The 15,900-nt window shown below is 45.3% G+C and overlaps 1 protein-coding gene across 1 annotated transcript in view; it reads left to right on the top strand.

Moving 5' to 3' along the window:
* The first annotated feature begins 409 nt into the window (after window positions 1–409).
* Window positions 410–15,900, top strand: part of si:dkey-237h12.3 (teneurin-3) — a 107,383-nt gene continuing 91,892 nt past the window's right edge. The window contains 1 exon segment of the mRNA XM_035532356.1: window positions 410–536. The gene's annotated coding sequence lies outside the window, so the exon portion shown is untranslated.

Consider the following 15,900-nt stretch of genomic DNA (forward strand, 5'->3'; position numbering starts at 1 on the left):
CAGTGTACTATGGGAAATTGAATAGTCATCTTTTTGCATTGTCTTTTTCGTTTTGTTTTGTTGTTGTTGTTGTTTTAAATCGATGCGCATCCATAGCGATATTCCGCTCGTGGAGATGGTGTTAGTGTAGCCGGGCTTACAGACAGCGCGCGGTGACAAAAGCTCTCCGCAGCGCCGCGAGCGCGCCGGTCACTTCTCCAGCCCCTGTCCCGCGGCTCGCGTCGCAGAGAGAGAGAGAGAAGTGTTACGGTCCTGCGCCGTATGACACGTGTTTCTGAGTCCGTCTGAGCCAGCGTTTCTTTAGTCCGGGTGTTGGTAACGCAGGGTAGGGTTTGGGTAGTTTAGCGGAGGAATTCCACCCAGATCGAGCTCACTTAGCCAAGTGCGCGCTCAGAAACGGGGCGGAAGGCGTGACTGCGGGGAATCTGCTGCTGTAATCCTGTCATTGCATCGCTGCTGTGCATAAGTTTGGATGCCTGCTGCTGAAGTTTGTCATGCTGTCCGCGACGATGGAAACCTGAAGTGAATCGCTGGAGGTGAGTACTAAGATTATTACCCAGGGGTCTGATCTCGGGTCTTGCAGTGTAGGGAATTTCTCAGACTGGCGTTCGTGCACCGTACTTATTTTGAATAACGCAATCTTACACAGCACGCATAATTCGTCATTGACGAGTTTGCATGAGCTGCGTGCACTTCGGTAACACAATGCATTTTTCTCAAGTGCAGTTGCGTGGATGCTGAACAAACTTGTGCACGATTACGCAGTCTGCTGAGCGCGTTACCCAGACAGGCGCCGAATCTAAACGAGCGTCACTGAATTGTGCTGAAGACTCGCCCCGACACAGCACGGCCATTTCGGCAGTCAGCGATCTGCGATCGGCTGCACAGTCGTCCAGTGACGGAAAACACAGAGTCGAGTACCGCGTACAGCCTGTCTCATTCCCCACGTGAACGCTAAACCTGCCAAGCCATTCATTCAGTCCACATCGTTACAGAAATGCGATGCTGCATGCACGGTCCCTCTTATACTACATTAGCAGCGCACTGCTTCTGACACGATGCATCAACAGCATATCTGGAGACCCCTTGTCAGCATCGCTTGTCTGCACGCGTCCCTATGTTGTGCACGTTCTGCTTTTACTTCAAATATCGAAACAAGGATTAAGATCAAAATCGCATTCACTTATGGCCCTGGGAAAATGGAGTATAATATATCATCTGTTACACGTCAGCCTCACAGGTGGGTCAAGGCTATAGTTTGTGGTAAGTGCGTGAGAGACTACTGGAACAGATGAGACTGCCCAGGGCCTGCTCGAGGTGCCATATCTGAACTTCTATTTAATCTCAATTAAAGGCCTCATTATGAACATTTTGATGTAATGTATAATTGAACCAGTTGTAAAAAAGACAATCAGAATGTGGTGGCAGTTACTTTTTCATGAGATGGAGCATTTGTGATAACGAGCATATCGCTAATATTGCTAATTTATCATCAAGTGCACACACACACACACACACACACACACACACACACACACACACACACACACACACACACACACACACAGAAGACAGGGACACACTTGGAGTAATCGCTTCATCATGACAGTCGTCACACTAATGGGACCTTAACACACACACACACATACACACACAGCTCACTTAAAAACGTTCATGGGTCTTTAACTGCTGTAATTGATTCAGATGATTTTGGGGGGGAAACATTTGAATTCTTTTCATGTTCCTAGTCGTTTTTGCAGCTGAGGTCGGTCTGAAAGGTCAGTAAGATTGTTGATAGTTCAGTATTTCCCTGTAATGTCTGGACAGCACTTTTCTGACAGCGTCATCACATCACCTTGTTTTCACACAGTTACGATGACAAGCTACACTGAAAATGAAATTCATCCCACCTGCCATTTGGATATCCACAAAACCATTACACCCACAATGCAGGACAGTGAATGGAGACATCATTCACTTGAAAAATCCTTACTCACTCTGATATGTTCAGTGATTTAGGTGAGGAGCCACTGTTCTTGTTCGGATTCACCACGTTGGGTTGAGAGTTGAAGAAGCTTTTGTAGGCTGTAGTTGTTTTGAGCAGAAGGAAAAGGTCACGTGTAACATCACCTCGACAACGCAGCAACAGGACTTGCAGTGTCCTCTGATTAAGGGGAAACAGAGAAGTGTCTGTCTGATTGAGGGGCGCGGGGAGGAAAAATCCACCCAGCATTTTAACTGCTTATTTACAGAATGCTTTTCATCTCATGTTTCTCCCGTTCAGCCAGGAGTGGCTATATATACCTATTTAACTTGGAGAACAGTTCAGATAATGCCCCATGCCAGGAACGTGCTGAGGTGGAGTAAGGGTGAGGGGTGTCGCCTAGGATACGGCCCCGTCACATTCGCTCAGAGGAAGTGAAGATCGTGGGCTGTGCTTTCCTTAGCTTGCATCATTGGTGCATGATTTGGAGCGTGCGCTGGAAACAGCTAAAGGGTTATTGCTATCGCAGACTCGAGCGCCTTCTCCAGATTTGTCGCCGTGGTGGAATTAGAACAGCGGGGGGGGGGGTTAAAACAGCGGGAGCATGGGGCAGTAGTGAGTCTCCCAGCCTGAAGGCCTAATTCTGCCCTAATCACCCTGAACAGATACTTCCCATCACAGGCTTAATTTCGGCCATAAATCACCACCAGACCTGGGCTTTCACTCACTGTTGTATGTATTGATTTTGTTCAAGTAGCCTATGCCACCCTGTCACAGTGTGATGGAATAGAAAATACCAGGTTCATCGTTTAAATTGGTGCCTGAACACGTTCTTTGATGTCATCTGCATTCTCCTGAGACAGAGAGAGAGAGAGTGCATATATAAGAGAGCGTGTGAGGGTGTATACGACTGTGTACTTATACACACAGTATATGAGAGAGGCTGTATGTGTGTTTAAGGCACCATATGTTGGAAACATTTTGAGGCGAGAGACTGTGTGTGTGTGTGTGTGTGTGTGTGTGAGAGAGAGAGAGAGAGAGAGAGAGAGAGAGGGAGAGAGAGAGAGAGAGAGAGGGAGAGAGAGAGAGAGAGAGAGAGAGGGAGAGAGAGAGAGAGAGAGAGAGAGAGAGAGAGAGAGGGAGGGAGAGAGAGAGAGAGAGAGAGAGAGAGAGAGAGAGAGAGAGTGAGAGAGAGAGAGGGAGAGAGAGAGAGGGAGAGAGAGAGAGGGAGAGAGAGAGAGAGAGAGAGAGAGAGGGAGAGAGAGAGAGGGAGAGAGAGAGAGAGAGGGAGAGAGAGAGAGAGAGAGAGAGAGAGGGAGAGAGAGAGAGAGAGAGAGAGAGAGAGGGAGAGAGAGAGAGAGAGAGAGGGAGAGGGAGAGAGAGAGAGAGGGAGAGAGAGAGAGAGAGGGAGAGAGAGAGAGGGAGAGAGAGAGAGAGAGAGAACATCAGTGCCTGTTTCAGTTCCCCACTGCTGAGCAAACAGAAGCAGGTTAACGCAGCCTGACAAACACACCCTGCAGATTAGACGACCTTATAAATACAGTGTGATGGCTGAGAACAGACCCGTGCGTGGTCAGGTTTGCCTGCTGGGCCCCACCTCCACATGGCTCGGATTTCCTGAAGTTTGATCTGATTTTGTCTACCTTCTTTAAGAAGAAAAAAAAACAAAACAAAAAACCCAGCCCTTAAATGGGCCTCTAATTAGGTTGCAGGTTCATTATGTCTGCCTTTGAACTGTTTGCTTATGGTTTATATGTTGCGAGTGAGTGTTTATTGATATTTCGTGATGAGGTGTTCATGAGTTTTGTTCCTTTGTGAAAAGGCAACATGCTTCAATGGAGAGCACCTACATGCCCCCAGACGGTCACAAACATCGTTTGTTCAATGCTTACTCAATGTAACACAATTTCCCAGCTTGGAGAATTAATAGGTAATCAATGGAAAAGCTCTGTCGTGTGCAGTGAAAGAGGGGTAAGGCAGCCATCACCACGGCGACCTATTGCCGATGTTTGTAAGCAGAGGCTGTTATAGGATGCTATTGCTCGATCGACATCCGCCATCCCTTATGGGCCCTGCCACATCAACAAGCTTTATGCACATTGATTAGGCTTTGGAATTCTGTCATTTGAAATCGGTGTGTCACTACTATCGAGTGAAGGATAACTCTCGGCTTTGACGCGCACGTGCCCGAGCACGAGCCCGTGCACGAGCACGCATGCACATCCGCGCAACACGGATCTCTAGGGGATCTCTCATCTCACAGAGAAGCGTACGAGCAACTAAGGAATCAAACCTTCTGAAGGATGTTTTCTGTCTCATACGGAAGATGGTCCATGTGAAGAAAAAATACCTGCACTATTTTAATGCCAGTGAAAACGATCTATATCTTTGATACACAGACAAAGTAGTTACTTTTGCCAGACACTAATTGCTGCTGAAGTGGCAATTGATGTTTGAATATGTTTATTATTTATGCAAATACCACCATCTGTTTCACTGAGCTGGTTCTGCTTTTCTTCCACTGTCGTCCTTGTCTCTATATTCATATGGTTTTGTGTAGGCAGAAGTGGAATCTTCTTTCAAGCCTTTTTTTTTCTTTTATACAGACTAAATTAAACCAATATAGATGCAGGCATATTTCTACCTGACCAGCGCGCGTGTGAAGAATACCTCGTAGGTGTGCGTAGCTGTTTGCCCATGTTTGCCCTCAGGCAGTGTGTTAGTCATCGTCCAGCCCTTCATCAGCGTTCGGTTTCTGCCCACAGGACCAGTGTTGACTGTGGACCACTCTCGTCCCAGCGGTGACACTGAAACTCTCGGAACGCCGCTGTCCAGACACCCAGCTTAACAGCCACAGCCAACGCTGCTAACATATCAGTGTTGATGCGATGCCACACTTCGGCCACCACACGTATAATATGCGGTCAGCAGCGGCTCTGTGGTCAGAAACTGACCAGTGATGGATGGGATGGCTACACAAACTGCTCGCCAACAGATGAGCTGCAACCTGTAACACTACAACACTTATCAAACAGGCTTATAAGAATCCAAACATTACGATGTACATCCACTGACCGCAATATATGACAAAAATATGTGGACACAAATATATGAACTTGTTGGACATCTTAGTGAAAACTCATTGGTGATAGTATGGAGTTGCAACAGTGTCTACTCTTGTAGAAAGTCTGTCCGCAAGGTTTTGGAGCGTGTCTGTGGGAATTTGTACCAGTTCAATTAAAAGCACATTTGTGACGTCAGACATGTTGGACAGGAAGGCCTGTCTTACAGCCGCCATTCCGATTAATCCCAAAAAGATGTTCATTAGGGCTGAGGTCACAACTCTGTGCAGTTCCTCCACACCTAAATACTCAGCCTACGTGTTTTTAGACTTCACATGGTGCACAACAGCCCAGTCATTCTGGGAGAGGGAAAGACTTTCCTCAAACTACACGGGAACTAAGGAGCCTGGACCAAACCCTGAAAAACAGCTCCGCTCCATTATCCCTCTTCTACCAAACCTTCCTGCTGGTACTGTATTAGATATTCCAGTAGGTAGTGTAATCTTGGCATTCGCCAAACCAAGATTGATCCATCAGAATGCCAGATAGTGACACGTGGTTCATCAATCCAGTTTCCACTGCTCCAGAGTTCGGTGGTCACTCCAGCTGATGCTTGGCATTCTACATAGTGAACTCAGGCTTGCGAGCAGCTGCTCCACCAAAGAAACCCATTTCAAGAAGCTCCCGGCCCGCAGTCCTTGTGCTGACATCACATCCAGAGGCAGTTGGGAACTCTGTAGTGAGTGATGCAGTGGAGGCTGGGTGATCTTTATACGCTCCGTGTTTCAGCCCTCGGTTGCCCCGCGCGGTCAGGTCGCACGGTGTACCTCTCTGTGACTGAACGGTTCTTTTTACTCCTAGATGTTTCCACTTTACCACCAAAGGACTTGCAGTGGACTGGAGCAGAGCTGAAGTCAGTGAACTCTTCAGTGCGTACCACTCTAGTACATGTGGCATGGCCACGTGCTTGATTTAGTATCTCATTAGGAGTCATTCAGAGTGGTGTTCATGTAGTTTTGGCTTTTTACTGTACATGTATATTATCAATGATTTAATTACGTAGACATTGCCATTTTGACACACTTTTGCACACCTCTAGAAGTCATCCTATAAAAATACCTTGTTTCATAGCAGATACTCCAACTAACAGTTCAGTTGTTCACCACCCAATCGTTGTGGAATTGGATTTAGTCCAAGATATTTTGTGAGTAAAGGACTGACAAATTGCAGTTTTATAAGTACAAAAGTTTGACTGTGTTCTTGCACCACTGTAAGAAAAGTTATCTGTAGCACTGAGCTCTGTGAACCTGAAAAAAAAAAATATAGCTGTGGGGCTCTGCTGTTTTATTCACGATTCTTACAGTGGTGTAGTGAAACAGCCGAAGGTCCTCCACCTGTTAACGAACAAAAAAAAGGTGAAGAGAAAATGTCCCAATCTGAAAATGGAAGCATCTGCCCTATGTTCCAATTACACGCGTGTACCAGATTTACGGTTATTACATTGGTTTTAATGTAATGTTGACACATTGGCAAAGGTCACAAATGCAAAACATTTTCACTCGTATCTAACTTCATTCTCCTCGTTCCTCAGCGAGACTCTCTGAAGCGTAAAACGTTGGGCCGTTTTCGGCAGGGGGGCAGCCCTGGCTGTGGGGCTGAGGGAGGCACTTACATTAGCACAAAATAAAGCCTGGAATTCATAATGGATGCTACGTGGCAAAGTCGCCGCAAATTGATTCAGCCCGGAATTAGTAACGATATTCCGGGAGGGAATGAGTGACCAGTGGCAAAATCTTGCTTCAGCTCTTAATGCGCAAGAGAGGTGAGTGGAAGGAACGGCTTATTTATGTACTTATGCAGATCGTCTGAAGCACCTCATGAATTTCTCTTGCCTTCTGATGGCCAAGAGCCATGTATAAGTACTGATGTAAGACCCACTTTGCCTGCTCAGACCCAATTGTGCTGTAAGGTTATGAAGTCTAGAAGAAGGCAGCGTTTCTCTCTGCAGTGCGGTGCTGGATCCGGAATCAGCCGATGCCGGAACGATTATGTATTCCACTGACACGTCTGTTTTCTCCTCATATGCTTGTTAAACACACCAGACTGTCTTTGGAGACTGTGGCATCTTTCACTACAGTGTACAGTCGCATCGTTATTGACTGATTCTTCCCACTGAAATCCAATGCAGTCTGCCCCAAGCCGGCTGTGTGCTGAGCTCTGTCCACAGTTTGCTGGGAAGGTGCTTATTTTTGGAGGGCATACGGCTGTAGTTGGTGAAATCGGCTGTTGCTTGCAGGAAATGGAGACTGCCTGCTGAAAGTGGATATTCAAACCCAAAATTAAACCATGATCAGAAAATTATTTAAACATTTCCAATACCAGTGTGCCTGCTCAACATTTGTACACCTCAAAGGGCACTGAAGATGTTGCTTAAATAGCAAGGCCATAGCCATGACCTGAACATGGGGGCGGGGGGGGGATCTATCTGGGGGGCAACTCATGAGAAGAAATGATTAATTTTTATTATTATTATTAAGGGACTAATAAAGTATAAATACTCATATAACCATAAATCTATGTATTATATGAAGGCAACTCCAGCTCTTGCGACCAAGGTTTAGGAGATTGAGGTTTATCTGCTTGCATGTACACTTGGGAGGGTATCAGGGACATCTGCTCTGCTCTGCTCTCATTTTCACCTCTTCATTTATCTCCTCCTCTCCTCTGCTCCTGTATTCTAATCTCCTTTCCAGTCGTATCGTTTCCTCTGCCCTCTCCTGTCCAATCATCTATTCTCCTCTCATTTCTTTTTAGTTACGTATTTATTTGTTTTACTAACCCCCCCCCCCCCCCCGCCCTACACACACACACACACACACACACACACAGACTGTGGGACTACTTTATTAGTCTTACTGTTTTCTTAATTTAAAATGAGGGCTTTTCTTTATGGTTCATATTTGTTTGGAATATATTATCATTATTATTATTATTATTATTATTATTATTATTATTATTATAGGAAATGTTAAATGTAAATATCTTAAATTAACATTACAATGACTGTTCTGATTACTTGTCCTTAACCATCAATGTTTGCTCCTTTTTCTGTCAGTGGTCTCATACTTTCTCCCTCTCTCTCTTTACTCTGAATGAACCAGAGCAGACAGGACAGAATTATCATCACTAAACTAATGACAAGAAAGAATCTTGATCCATATATGGCGGCTAACAGGAGTCTGTGCATCAGGATGAGACTAGTGTAATGGCTTTATGTTCTTCACTGTCAATATTTGCTCTTTTTCTCACTCACCTACATGTCACCTGCTCTCCTTACCTGTGAGCATCCTCATACACACACTCTCTCTCTCTGTCTCTCTCTCTCTCTCTCTCGCTCTCTCTCTCGCTCTCTCTATTTATTTTGAATGAACCAGAGTGAACATGAAAAATATTATCAGTAAACAATTGGTATTTCTTGCCATGATGTTCAGGAATAGATTACTGACAATTTCTTATTGTCAACACATTATTCATAATGTTGTGACTGTTAATTATGACTGTCGTACGACTCTTCTATACTCCAATCATCTGACTAGTACTTGTTTTCCCACATCTTACTTTTATTTTTTTGTCTTAGGTTGCCCAAAAAACTGCTGAACTTCTTCCTACTTGACATACTGTGAATGAAAGCTGACAGAAGCTGACTAATAAAAATCCGCTTCACTTTTTCAAACTGACACTAATAATGTCGTTTATCATAAGCAGGTACAGCTACACAGGATATTATATGACTATGCAATAAATTAAAGCTGCTACTCTCAATACTACAATGACTGACACATTGTTGAGACTTCACGAGATTTTTTAACAACTGTAACTAAATATAAACCATTAATGTTAGTTGGATATGCCCGTGACCATTGCTGGATGCTGCATGAATGTGTGACTAATTAACTTTCCAGGTTACTTAGCCTAGCTAATGGCAGTAGTGATTGTTGATTGATTTAGCATTCGGAAATTGGCCCATTTTCACCAAAGAATGTCTGTTTCCACTTCATACAATTACTGACATTTTTAGTAAGATATTATTTATTTCTACAGTTACAGTTTCAGCGCAAAATGATGTATTGACATTATCGTTACCTTGGCATTGACATTTTGAGCATATCTCAATACTGGAGGATATCTCAATATGTATTGTGACTATGGCATTTTTTAATAGCACATATAAAAAATGTACCACATAAAAAAAAAGCAAAAAAAACAAAAACAAAACAAAACAAAAAAACATCAACTAAAATACACAAGCAGAAGTAAAAAATTTAAATGATAATTTATCATGGTAACCAAAACTAAAAAACCCACCATGACAGTATGTGACGATGTGACAGTATAGAGACGCAGCATGAATTTACAGCCAGCCACTGTTAGCAGTGTACTCAATCCCATGTAAGTCTTAAGGAAATACAGCCTCCATCCTCCACATCTACTCAGTATGTACCCATCTTCTCTCCTGTTTACGTTCTCTGGTAATGAATATGTCAGCATCAGTAACATGACATTTCTGATCTATTTACTGATGTTGATCTCTGAACTTTTGCGTTTTGAGGATGCTGAAAGAAACAGCAGTCCAGCATTGGTCCGGTAAAGGCAGATACGGTATCTACGCCCACGTCACCTCACTGAAATGTTTTTGCAAGAAACCCCTAAAAATATGACCCCACCCAGCTGAGTATCGCTCGATGCCAAATGCACCTGTCTGTATATTTTTATACAGTGTACATAAGTCATAGTGTGGTAACTTATCATTAGCACATGAATTGTAATGTATCACATAGCCTGTGTGTGTGTGTTGGAGAGAGAGACAGAGAGGGTGGGGTGTGTGTGTCCAATCATGCGTTCAGCTACAGCCTCTGGGGTAAAATGCACCCTCTCACATCTATGTTGTGTGAGCTATAAATGTTCTAAACTCTGTGAATGTCTGAGTTGCCTACAGTGCAGTTTCCCTTTGCCCCATAGCGCTCTCCTCCTGCTCAGACCTTCATTTCTCCCTCTCTCCATCTCTCTCTCTCTCCCTCTCCCCTCCCCCTACATCTCTCTCTCTCTCTGGCTCCATCCTTCCCTCTGTCTCTTGTTCTCTCTCTCTCTCTCTCTCTCCCCATCTGTCTTTCTCTTCTCTCCCTCCCTCCCTCTCTCTCTCTCTCTCTCTCTCTCTCCCCCTCTCGTTCTCACCCCCTCTCTTTATCTCTCCCGCCTTCCCTTCCTCTCTCTGTCTGCCTCCTGTTTCATCCTCCCCTCTCCTCCTACGGGCGATGTGCTGTAGCGTCCTCTCGCTTACCCCCTGCTGTGGCCGAGGGTGTGAGTAATTTGCCTGGGTGTTGGAGTTTGGCTCTCAAAACTCGCCCTAGCTGCGGAACTGAGAGGTTTAACATTATTGTCCCACAGGGGTCTGAGCCGAAAGGACCAGTGACACAACTATGACGACCAAGAGAGGAGAGGACAGGATGAGAGAGTCCCGCTGAGCTGGAGAGGTGCAGGAAGTCCTCTGGCAAGAGGGGACGGTGTATTTGAATTGATTCAGTTTGGTTTTTGGTAGTGGATTAAAGGTCTCTGTTTGCAGTCCACTTTACATTCACATTCACATTCTGAAGGAGAGGTGTGCTTGAATAATTGTTGCCTTTGTAGAAATTTTTTTTTTTAAAAGAAACGGATTGTCATGCTGGGAGATGTTCTGTTTTTGGAAGCAGCCGAGCGGTTTCCGATCAAGTCTGTGTGCGTGTGCGTAATCGCTGGTCTGGTGGTTCGGAGTGCTGCATGTTAATGTTTACGGTGTTTACGGCTCAATCAGCTGCCGAATGCAGTGGCGCTGGGGAAGCTATCGGCACATCTCTGCGTGCTCCACTGGACAAATTGGATTGGCTGCAACCTTGGCTCAAAGTGACCTCATCTGTTCATATTGTGAGGAACATTATGTTTGAAGACTCATGCTCCTCTGCACTGTGAAACCCCACAGCAGAATTCACTTAAATGCTTCGTGGAAACTGCAGGCCCAACTCATTTCATGCATGTGGCATGATATAGCAAAAATATATCAGTGTTTGCGGACTTCAGTTCATAATCTTTGTAATGGCTTGCTAGCAAGTTTCTGAATTTATGCAGCACAGCCAGACTTGGAGCAGTATCCTGTTGGCGTAAGGCTGAGCAAAAAAAATAAAAAAATTAAAAATCAAGAGAAAAAAGTGTATGGCTCGAGCTGTGAGGATGGTTACTGAAGGCCAACAAGATTCTGACTGCTAATATAGCTGAAAATACGGAAAATACTCCATGAAATGTAGGTCAGCGTAATGGACTACACAGCCAAAGGCCAATAAGAGATTAGTTTGGTCGATATGCAAGGTTTAAAATGACTGAATCACTGAATTGAATTTGTATGATAAAGCAGTAATGTAATCATGTTGTCTAGTTCTTGTATGTTATCAGCTACATCAAGTAAGCCCAATGTAATGTAGTCATAAACTTGGTTTCTATGTTTTAGATACGGTAATTAGTAGCTGCATTGATTCGGGGCTGGGGAGGGTGGTGAATATTGTATTTGCATCTGTGCATTTGATCTGGGTATATGCAGTCACGGTGTTGCGTTTCGCAGCTGTTCAGAGTGTGAATCATTCAAACAGCTTCTTGTCTGCAGTGCACTCTCCCAAGACTGCGGAGGTGTGGAGTCCCATTTCCTGGTTTGGGTGGGTGGTGCTTACAATGCAGTAACCTATTTTCATTTTCATTAAAAAAAAAAAAAGTCTGAAACACAATGCTTCGCTTCAATGTAGACAGCAAGACAAACTTTTTATCCTTAGAAGTCAGTCACTTTTGCTCCACCAGACCAAGAGAGGGAAAAATTGAAATCTAGTCCAGTGCACGAGCTGTTTCGGAGTTATGTTTTAATAATAAGGGTTAGAATCTCTGTAGTCTGCTAGTGTGCGATCATGACCTATATAACCCACACCTCTCAAACCATGAGTAGAATTGGAAAAGCCCTTCACTCGTCTAAGTCCAGTATAGTGCAAGGGCAGACGAGCTGATTAACGAGGCCTCATTTCACAAGCTGAGCAAATAAGTCTGCTTTTGTGTAAAAATATTTGAGCTGCAGGTGAGCCATTTGCATTTATGATGATTCGGATTCCCCAAAATAAGCCTTGGATTTTCCAAATGAAACATACCATGGTCCTGTACTGTGCACCACTGTTGTTAAAGCATTAGCTTTAGAGAAGCTGGGTTTCTCAGAAGGTGCCTGAGGTAGAACAACCGACGAAGCTGATTCACTTAAACAGACGCGAAGAGCAAGACTGGCCCTCTAAGGGCGTCCGCCAATCCCAAATACGGAGAGGAGATGCTTCCGAGTGCGCGTCTCGCACACACTCCTCGCCTGTTCTGCGAAGCCTCTCGTCCCCAGCGCGGGGCTTGAGGGAATGACGAGGCGCAGGCAGCACGGACACTCTCGCGCGGATTACCTCGGATCAGGCTGGGAACAGGCTAATGGAAGCGGCCTCTTATTTTTTCCTGTCTGGCTGCTTTCTTTCTCTTTCTTTTTTTTTTTTTTTTTGCCTTCTTCCACTCGTAGGCTTGGTTTGTCTCACGGTGAGCGAGAGAGCGAGTGGGAGATCGAGCCCGGGCTTGCCTCGGCCTCGGAGCTGCACAGTGCATGAATTATGCAGAGCTGTCAAAGCTGCCTATTGTCAGAGGTGCTGGCCACACTAAAGCTTGGGAGGTGGGAGCAGGGGGGGGGCATAGCTGGGGGTTCAGGGGTTTGGGGAGGTGGGTGTTTGTGACTGAGAGATGGGAGGGGTCGATGCATTTCCTACAGATAGCTGCGGTTGCTGAGAGTGGCCAGCCACGGACCGCAGATGAGGGAGAGGGGCGGAGCCAGAGGTGGAAGTTTTGGGGCCGAGGAACAGAAGCGGGAAGGGCCTTTAGAAAGATCTCGGAAATGCAGATTATCAGCATATAGAGGGAAAACCAAGGGATGTGGATTGAAAACACACTGCACTCGAGTGGAGTGGATTCAGTACACCAAAGCTCTGATTGCAGATTTGATGTGAATTTTAAAACGTTAAGATTCATCAAGTACTGAGGTTCAATATTGTGATATTGTGTTTTTTGGGAAACTGCATTATTTTATGCTTTTTGCTGAAATGGCTTGTTTAAAAAAACAACAAAAAAACCAATCGTACCCAATCACAACAGCTCCCAGACTGGAATCCTCTATTATATAGGTAATCTAACGCCTCTGATTCAGTGGTGAAGTCGTCTGCCGCATCTTTCGTCACTGCTCAGTATGATTCTCCGCCAGGGGATTTGAATTTGCGATCTACTTACAATAGAACAAAACTTGTACTGCTGTGTCACTCGGGAGTAGCCCTAATTAAAGTGCTATTATTGACATTGCTGTTGTGTCAACGCTGTCGTATTTATGTATTTATTTATTTGTTTAAATAGATCTTCTTCTTTCTGCACGGCAATCTCAGAGTTGCCATGCTGGAAAATCATGAATTTGTAACCGATTCGCGATTTGAAACTGGTAGATTCAGATTTTATGGTATCAACTGTCACGGAATTACAGAGTCATGGATGGAGAGACGTATGGTGGTGGTGGGGGGTGTGGTTTGGCTCTTGTGGGAGGAGCTCTTGTGGGAGTCTTGTGGGAGTTAGGGGTCAGAAGAGCACTGTGATATTCACAGAAAGTTCCTTCCAAAATGTAATTAAAGGGTCCTGTTGCACACTTGCAACAGACGGGCCTTCTGTGACTTCCTTTCTACCTCTCTCTCTCTCTCTCTCTTTTCCTGAATCAAACCACTGTGCTTGGGTAAGAAATATGGGTCACCAGGGTTGTAGACAATGCATTTAGCTATAAGTGACTTTATTGGTACAAACTCACGGTGTCTTAGATGCGTCGGCCTCCCTCTGACACCGATTGCGTTAGCGGAGAGAAAGCACAAAACGGCAGCTTCCACGGAAGCTTTAGAATAAAAGGAAACGTAAACTTCTCCCTGATTCAGAAGGTCACTGCGGTGGCCAGAGAGGACCGATCCTCTAGCAGACCGAACAGCACAGGTGGAATGGCTCTCCGATGAGCAGTTGCTCTGCTCCTTCCGTCATTACAGTAATGCAGGTGCGCCTGTGCTTAAGCAAATGTTTACCTCGGTCCATTTGTCATTACATGTGGCTAACAAAGAGAAGTGATCTGGTTATCAATAATAGGCGGGTATGTCCAGCAGGGCACACACGCACACACATGCACACACGCATACACACCCATACACACACTGCACCGTGCCCTTGCCAGCTCCAGGTTCATCAAAAGCACGGAACGGCCACGCGTCATTTTCCCGCACGGGCTGGCTCCAGCGCACTCCGGGGCGTCGTCTCCTGCTGTCTTTTTTCTTTTTTGTTTTTTAAAATTTTTCCCTCTTTCACATGGTTTCAAGGGTCGGCGTTCGAGATGACGGGGGCCGCGCGCGTGCTTTGGTCTCCGGAGAAGCGTTTTCCCCTCACCTGCTCCACGGGCTGCGTGTGCTCGTTTTGAAAAAGAGGAAAGCGCTCTGTCCTTTTGGTTGGCGTCATGGGGAGGAATGTCAGCAAGGCTGCTCAAATCACAGGGGTGATTATTCTCCCCCAGTCTCCGGTGGAAGAGAGCAGGAAAACGGAGTCACTGCTCTTGTAGAGATGCACTGATTTCAGATATTACACAGCCTGTTACATTTTTCCATATAAATGCATTCTTTATATGCACACTTTTAAACCCCACATTTGTCAAGGTTTGTATCATTATTGTTCTCCTAATGGGTCTATTCTCAAGCCAGGAAAGCTATTCATGAAAAGCTTGAGAGAGGAAATGAAAGTATCATCATGTCCTGTGGGTGAAGAGGTGCAGTGCTGACAGGACATGGCTGCTCTCTAGTGAGAAAACTCCCCTCGCGACCTTAACCTTGTCCTGTCCTTTGTCTCTGCAATTCCACTCTGTCTCTGTAACAGACCGGGTGTGGGCACACTGGGACAGACAACGTAATCTTGTTCAGTTTCCTCTTTGTTCGTTTTCGAGCTTAGTGGCACGGTTAGCCCCAGCCTTCAGTATCCCACATTAATCTAAATGGAAACCTTAAAATGGTGGCAGGTGTTCTGGGGCTTTTCAGTGGGACAATACTGGTTTTGAATGATTGCCCAACTGGTACGCTGCTAACAACATGGACTTTTTAAAGAACTCTTGCATCGACACTGCGGGATGACTGATATTTTTTATGAATAGCCCTTGCACTGATGCAGTGCTTCGTTTTCCTGTTGTTCTCTGGCTAGTAACTTGGGTGTCATGTTTTGGCACAGACATAGGAGGCGCGCTATTATTCCACTGCTCCTGTGTTCAGGTGCACGCCGTCTGCCTCTTCATCACTCCGTTACTCCCTCCTCTTCCTCCGGCAGCGCGGCCACGTGGCCTTCGACGGTTTATTTCCGAGGCTTCTACCTGTTCGGCTGCTCCGCTACGATATGATTTGGAGAAGTGTGCTGAGAGGTGCTGCATTTGCAAACTGAATAAACAGATCGAACCCCCTGAAGCTCTACCAAGCACCAAATAAGAGGCGCTATTTTGCGGGAGGACTCAAAAGCGTCTTTGGATTCCACGAGAGAATACCATCTCGAAAAGCATTTCTTAGATAGGTGTTGTTGAATTTCTCTTTGCTGGGAGATAGATCCTCCTTTCTTTGGGGGCCTTGGGCTCAGCCACTGATACAGTTCAAGAACTGCGGAGAAATTTAATTTACAATTTCAATGTACTAGCAGCCTCCTGGAAGTCTGGGAATCGGCGCT

The sequence above is a fragment of the Electrophorus electricus genome, chromosome 12 (genome assembly GCF_013358815.1).
Source record: "Electrophorus electricus isolate fEleEle1 chromosome 12, fEleEle1.pri, whole genome shotgun sequence".
Classification (NCBI taxonomy): Eukaryota; Metazoa; Chordata; class Actinopteri; order Gymnotiformes; family Gymnotidae; genus Electrophorus; species Electrophorus electricus.